This window comes from Monodelphis domestica, chromosome 1, assembly GCF_027887165.1.
Source record: "Monodelphis domestica isolate mMonDom1 chromosome 1, mMonDom1.pri, whole genome shotgun sequence".
NCBI classification, from domain to species: domain Eukaryota; kingdom Metazoa; phylum Chordata; class Mammalia; order Didelphimorphia; family Didelphidae; genus Monodelphis; species Monodelphis domestica.
The window spans coordinates 413,753,607-413,761,496 of record NC_077227.1 but is presented as its reverse complement, the minus strand read 5'-3'; the positions used below and the strand labels follow the sequence as shown (position 1 = coordinate 413,761,496).

General features: G+C 40.1%; 1 pseudogene; it reads right to left on the bottom strand.

Annotated features, from left to right (window-relative positions):
* Positions 1–677: 677 nt before the first annotated feature.
* On the bottom strand, positions 678–4,072 carry LOC100617358 (60S ribosomal protein L9-like; annotated as a pseudogene).
* Positions 4,073–7,890: the final 3,818 nt, after the last annotated feature.

Below are 7,890 nucleotides of genomic sequence, written 5' to 3'. Positions count from 1 at the left end.
TATTTGGTGTTCTCTTGGCAAAGATACTGGAGTGGTTTCCCATTTCATTCTCCAGCTCATTTTACAGATGAGGAAACTAACACAAACAAGTCTGCTCAGCAATGCTATCAATCAGCAATTTGAACTAGCAAAAAATAGAATGGGCTGTGAATCAATAGTCAATGAAGATTTATTAAATAGCTACTAAGTGTCAGGCATTGTACACAAAAGGAGGTGGAAAAGTGGGGAGAGAGAAAAATAAGAGAATAAGGTGAAGTCAGAGAAGTGTCAAAGTAGTGCAACCAGGTGGGAAATAAAATCTTTGTACAATGAGTTCAAAGCTAAAAGTTTTTTTTTTAATTTTGTCTTGTTGTTCAATATCTAGATGACCATATTTCATGAACATAATAGATGAAATTTGTGATTTGAGTAGGAATTTGAGTAATTGACTTTTCTTGAAACTTCTAAGATTCCATGATTCCACCAATTAGATATGTAACTTGGAAGAAGGCTCTTTCCCTTGTTTTCTCATCTCTAAAAAGGTGTGAGGTAGGTTGAATGATTGTTAAGGTGCTTTACAATTTAAAGTTATATGCTATGTGATTCTATAATTCCATAGGAAATGTTTCAAGAATATTCATGAGATCATAGATTTGGAGAGACCTCAGAAGTCATTTATTTATTGACAAAAAGTATTTTTATTTTGACATCTGAGTAAGTGTTGACTCCTCAGGACACTGCCTTTGGTATTCACCAGCTTGTTGCACTGTGCCTTTCTCAGAAACATAGATGCCATCCCAAAATTTTCTGATATCATTATTTTTGACTGTGGTGGCCAGATGAGTTTGAGACAAGTTCAATATTATTTCCTTCAAGAATTAACTCATCTTTCTGAACTTAAGAAACAGCACAAGCCACACCTGGCCTCATGTGCACTCTTTGGATGTATTTTTTTTTCCCACAGAATTTCTGATTTCAACAAGTGAGTCATTTTCTTGAATAACAACATTGATGATTGATACAGACTTAATCTTGTAAAGAAAACCCAAGGTTATACCTTTGATCATGTTTTGCCAATGACTACAGATTGTGCACACAGTGGCAAGTTCTTTTTGATTTCTCCACTGCTCGTCTACACGGAGCCTTTTTTCCTTCTTTCCAAGGAGTCTGAGTGCAACATTGATATGGTTGGAATCCCTTCATAGGATTTCTCTAGGGCTCTTCACAACAACTGTCTGACCCTTAAGAGAGATGTCAGTATTTTCTGGGATATCACCTATATTCTTATAGTAGTCTTCATTCTGGTAGTGAACAGGCCACCTCAGAAGCTATTTAGTGCAACCATCTTGTTTTATAGATTCATATGAAAATTATGACCCAGAGAATTATGTGACTTTCCCAGGCTCTTTGTTGTTGTTGTTGTTGTTGAGTTGTTTTAGTTGTATCTGGTTCTTCATGACCCCATTTAGGATTTTCTTGGCAAGGATACTGGAATGGTTTGCCATTTCCTTTTCTGGCTCATTTTACAGAAGAAGAAATTGAGGCAAATAAGGTTAAGTGACTTCCCCAAGGTCACACAGCTAGTCAGTGTCTGAGACCAGATTTGAATTAAGATGAGTCTTCCTGCCTCCCAGACCTTGCACTCTATCCACTGCAACAGGATCAGTATGTATCAGAGGTGGGCTTTGAACCAAGGTCTTCTGACTATATAGCCACCACCCTCTTCTCTGCCCCAGGAATGACAATTTTTAAAGTGAAATTTCCCAGGTTTACCAATCTACAATATTAGACCTTATCAAATCAGATGAGTGTTAATAAACAGAGTTTTTGCCCCATTCAACAACAAAAATAAAATGAAAACCATTTTAAAGAAAGAGGCTCCCCCAATATCTTAGAGCCCATGTTAAATAGCCAGTGTAAATAGATGTAATGAGGGGTTGAAGGTTCAGGAGTGCAAGGAGAAATGCAAAGCAGGATGATTCAATTAAAAAAACACTGGACTTTTAGGTCAGAGGATCTGGGCTCAAAGGTCTGTATCTACCTCTTCAAGTCTCAGTGCCCTTGGGCAAGTCACATCACCTCTTGGGCCTCATACCCTCAACCATAAAAAGAAAGGGATGGAATGGATGCTATGGTTTCCACCAGCTCTAAATCTGTGACTTCCTGTTTCTATAATTGATAAGACACTACTTTGACATAAGAAGGGAATGTTTCTAGGTCACAGTTTAACTACAATTGAGTTCTCCAGCTTGTCCTTCTAGTGCTTGTTACACAAACTCTATTCCACACAGATAGTACAGTTCTCCTGACTGGTACTCAAGGACACCTCATCGTTTCCTACCTCTGAAGTATGGTGTGTTGAAGGAAGTCAGAAGACCCCCATTGAATTCCTGGCTCTCCCTCCCTTGGGTGAGTCCCATCAAAGTCTCTTACTTTCCACAAGTGTAAAAGCTGAGGGAGTTGGACTAGGTGACAGGTAAGATTCTAAGCTAGGTGGTGCAATGGGTAGAGCACTGGGCTTGGAATAAAGAAGACATCTTCCTGAGTTCAAATCAGCCCTCAGACACTTACTGGCTGTGTAACCCTGATCAAGCCACTTAACCCTGTTTGCCTCAGTTTTCTCATCTGTAAAATGAGCTGGAGAAGGAAATGGCAAACTATTCCAGTACCTCTGCCAAGAAAACCCCAAATGGGGTCATGAAGAGTACATTACGACTGTAACAACTAAACAAGATTCTCAGCTTAAATCTTAGGATATGTGCTTTATCATTATTGTTTCCTCTCTTCCTTTCAAACTATATGAATTTCACATACCATCTAAGGTTTGACCCTAAGTTTGAAGTCTCCATAAAGCCTTTTTTGCCCACCTCAAACTCTGATAGGACTTAATGTCTGGTGTCTAATTGACAGCATATTTACACATACACTTGTCTTCTCTCTAGCTTTCCATCTTGGCTATGGCCAGGCTTCTTCACGTTCCCCACAGTAATTAGCATGACACCTAGCACCCATTTAAAACACTTGTCTTGTGGTCCTAGACGTACTTTCGAATCCAGCTTCCGTCACTCATAGGCACTTTGGAACCTTAATTTTCTCATTTGGAAAAGGAGGGTAATACCTGAGCCTGGGGGTTGTTGTAAGGAACTCCGCCAACTTTAAAATGCTACAAACAAAATGCTTCTATTTTTAACACCAAAGGAAGCAGTGTTGTATTGTGTGTAGGGTTTTGGAGTAATAAGTGCTGGGTTCAAGGCCTGCTTTTCCCACATCCTGGCGCAGTGACCTTGGGCAAGTCACTCCATTTCTTGGGTGCTCTAGGGAATTCTAGATGGTTTTAATTTGTAGAAGAGGTATAGGTCTGCCCTGAGAGAGGAAGTTTTCTCATCTGGGAACACCTGGTACCAGTGAAGTCATAGCTCCAGGTTCTCTCCCTATTTTGATCCTTGTTTTTGTTATATATTACAGTATTTGGGTTTGGAGGAAACAAAATGGCTCATGTCCCCCATCTCCTCTTTTCACAGCTGGGCATTCCCAACAACTGGCCATTTTGCATATATGCAGCACATGGGATTTCAAAGCACTCCTTTGCCATTCTTTTTTGTCTGCCAAGAAGGGGTGGGGACCTACAGGCTCAGAGAACCCACAACTTACTGTGGTTTTTCACCCTATCCTTCTATATGGTGGATAATTTAATTATACAGGGAACAGAAAACCTCACTCCAGACTTTTTGTTTCTCCCTTCAGATTTTGCTGCCCCAAGCATCTTTGACTTTTACCCATTTTTTGGCTACATTGTTACAAATTTATTATTTAGACTAGATGATGACATCATCTGGAGAGAGACCAGGGCTGTGGTCATCAGGACCATTTTCCGCATTACATAGGCGGTTTCTTCTCTCTCCTTTCAATTCATTAATTTTTAAAAGAGGGCTTGATCTTCCAGTGCTTTCTGCTGGGAGTCAGAGAAGGTGTCCTCTTTCAGAGCTGACAGCTCGTGCCAGCTTTCAGACTGAAGGCTGTCTACCCATGTGGGCATTTGAGACCCCCCGAAGGGCCTACGGCAAACTGCTGGGTCAATGTCATAATAAGACATTAGCAAATGAACTTCCTAAATCTGGAGATATGGTCAGGACAAGCAGCATGCTGTGTCAGTGTCGGACCTGGGGTCAGGAGACCCGAGCAGCTGCTGCCAGATTTGTCACACATACACCGTGGGAGTCTGAGTAAGAGTCAGCCCAGAGCAGGGCAAAAAGGGCTGAATTTGGAAACAGATGACCCGAGTTTGAATTCCGGTTCTGTGGCTAACCACTGGTATAACCTTGGGCAAGTCATGTCACCTCTGTGGCCCTCTGAGAGCTCCATGACTGGGACGTCTTCCTGTAGGAGATGCCACATAAGCTGAGAGTCTTGAAGGAATTCAAAGGTGCTTGTGAGAAAACATCATTGTGTAAAGAGCCATAAAAACGATTATGGTTATCACCATTTTCATGATTACATTCAGAATTCAATTAGTTATCTCTTCTGTCTTTCCAGTATAGGGAAAGCAAGAAATCAAAAGATTTCCTTCTAAAAGTTTGATTCAGAATTTCGTCATTTGATATAGTGTGTTAAGTACTGAAAGGCCTCTAGGGCTAAAATGGGGGGACACCCAATCTAGAACTGCTGAGGACCCTGGGTTATAAATGTTGGAGCTAGAAAAAACTTTTAGGATCAGTTAAATCCTGCCCTCCCCCCACCCAGTTCTATAGATTATTAGGGATGGGTGAAAAGCAAATAATAATTGGAGAGGAAAATTTAATTGCTGAGGGGCTAGTAGGTGGTTCATGACAGAGCCAATGTTTAAACTCATCTCTTGACTTTCGATCCATTTAATACACTTCTGCCTTTCTATATTTAAGTTTGGCATTCTGTTTGTTTTTTTAAACCCGTACCTTCCATCTTTAAATCAATATTGGGTATTGGTTCTAAGGCAGAAGAGTGGTAAGAACTTAAGTGACTTGCCCAGGGTCACACAGCTGGGAAGTATCTGAGGCCAGATTTGAACCCAGGACCTCCCATCTCTAGGGCTGGCTCTCAGTCCACTGAGCCACCCAGCTGCCCCCTGGCCTTATGTTCTAAGGGCTACTGAATGATGATTGCAGAATCACTGATGGATTATGCTATATAAGATCATAGAATTATAGATGTAGAATCATAAAGTATCTTAGAGGTCATTTAGCTACCTTAATTTTACAGATGAAGAATCCAAGACACAAAGAGGTTAAGGGACTTTCCTATGGCCACATAGCTAGTATGAGTTAGAGGCAGAATTTGAACCCACATCTTCCTTTTCTCAAGACCACTATTTTATACACCAAACTGCTTCTCTGAGTGCAAATGGGTTTCTGTCCAGATGACTTGTGCCCACCTGTATCTCACAGAGGTATAGGTGTGAATGTCTTTGGAAATCAGGGCCAGTTGAACCAAATTTCTAACTAGTAAAATATAAGAGAGAAGTGTGGAGTGTGAGGAAATCTGAGTGTCCCTAAACTTAGGGTGGAGGGTAAATCCAGTAAAGAACACAGAACTGGAAGTGAAGCTACTTAAGGGAATTTTGTGGTCACAAACTTGATGCTGAGGTCTTCATATTTCTTGGGTAACTAGATGCCCTTAGCCTTGCTCACTGACCACCATCAAACTAAAGGTCGCTGGACTCCAAAAAGGAAAAGATTTTCTTTTCTTTTTGTTTCTTTTCTTTCCTTTTCTTTTTTCTTCTTTCCTTTTCTTTTCTTTTTAACATAATTAAAAATATTTTTGACATTTCACAATCCATGTTCTCCCCTCTTTCCGCCACTTCTCTACCCTCCCCAAGAATCCAGGTAATAGAGATATATGCTATCACATAATACACATTTCTATGTTCATCATGTTGAGAAACAAAATAGATATTACTTACACTAGAGAAAAATATATGGGGGAAACAAAGTTAAGAATGGGATTCTTCAATTTGTATTTGGACTCTCCAAGATATCTTTTTTCATCATGAGTCCCTTGGAGTTGTCTTGGGTCCTTGCCTTATTGATAATCATTGTCACTCACAGTTCATCAACATACACTATTATTGTTACTCTTTATAGCGTTCTCCTGGTTCTGATCACTTCACTTTGCATCACTTCATATGATTCTTTCCAGGTTTCTTTGTGATCATCTTGTTTGCCATTTCTTATACAAATAATGAATTGAAACTTTCTCATTCCATCTTTATTCATAGAAGATGAGGCTATCACCAATTATATTGCTAATGAAAGTTCCTTGTGTGAAAGCTCATTTGGGCATGAGGATGAGGAGATGGAGAGAAGTTGGGCATAGGATAACATACTACACAATAGTATTCTATTACAATCATATGCCACAGCTTGTTCAGCCATTCCCCCATTGATGAACATCCCTTCAGTTTCCAGTTCTCTGCCACCACATAAAGAGTTTCCATAAATATTTTTGTACAAATGGGTCCTTTCCCTCTATCTTTAACCTCTTTGAGATACAGACATAGTAGTAGTATTGAGGAAGAGATTTTCTGAACAAATCTGTTTCCCAAGATAGCCTCAGGCACATCTAAAACCTACAGTTCCCCTCCCATTTGTTATAGACTTTCATCACAGGAAGAGGTGAACTAGGCCACATGGTAGAGTATTGTTGTTTAGTTGTGTCTGATTCTTCTTGGTTCTATTTGGGATTTTCTTGGCAAAAATATTGGAGTGGTTTGTCATTTCCTTCCCTAGTTCATTTTACAGATGAGGAAACTGAGGCAACCCTGGTTAAGTGATTTGCCCATTTTCACACAGCTAGTTAAGTGTCTGAGATTAGAGTTGACCTCATGAAGATGTCTTCCTGATTCCAGACCTGACAGTCTATCTACTGCACCACCTAAATGACCCACCTATTATATCCTATATGGCAAAGTAAACCAAGCTAATCTTCAGGGGGCTTTTCCTTTCTCTTCCTCATCCCTCATATTCTTAAATAGCTGCATAGCCAGTTTCTTATTCTCAGATGTTTTCTTTTGGTGGGAGTCAGAAGGAAACCCGAGTTCTAATCTTAGTTTATCTACACATGTTTTCTTCCTCCATAGAATATAATTTCCTTGAGAATAGGGACTTTTCTGTTTTTGTTTTTCATCTGTGGTGTCTAGTACATAGTAAACATTTAATAAATCATGTATCTGAGGATTGCATCACATCCTTTCTTTGGGTCTGTCTTTTCATCTGTAAAATAGAAGGTTTGGATTTAAAGATTTCCAAGGTGAAGGAATGTATAATTGAGTAAATGAAGACAGGTACATGAGAAAATTATAGGACAAGACAAGAAATAGAATGGCATAGTGGATAGAGAGTTGATTTTGCATTATCATATCTTTGATAGATACTGTCTGCATGACCTCAGGCAAATTATTTAATCTCTTGGTGACCTTGGCCAGTTCCTTAAGACTCTCAATTATACAGTAGGTGCTGATCTACATTAGTCTCCTCATTCAAAACTCTCCCTGCCACTAAAATCACAACTCAAGTCCAATGATACCTGGGAGTATGGGTGTGGAGAGGGACAAACCAAGTGTTGCAAAAGTATGGAGGAAACAGTTGTTTGTAGGAAGTCTTTACAGAGAGGGGGGTCAGTCAAACTGGGCTCTATAGGAGGGGTATGATTTCATCAGACTGGGATGAGAGGGCAATTCCACACAGAGAACACAGAGTGACCCAAGGCACCTAGAAGAGAAAACACGTGGTGTGTTCAGGGAACAGAGTAGGTTAGCTTGGCTGGACCAGCTGCTCCTTAAAAGGAAGTGCTGGGAGGTTTCTTATTCAGCATAACCCGAGTCATAGTCAATTTATACACCTGCCATTTTCCATGCCAGGAAGCAAGTAGCGGAGTTTG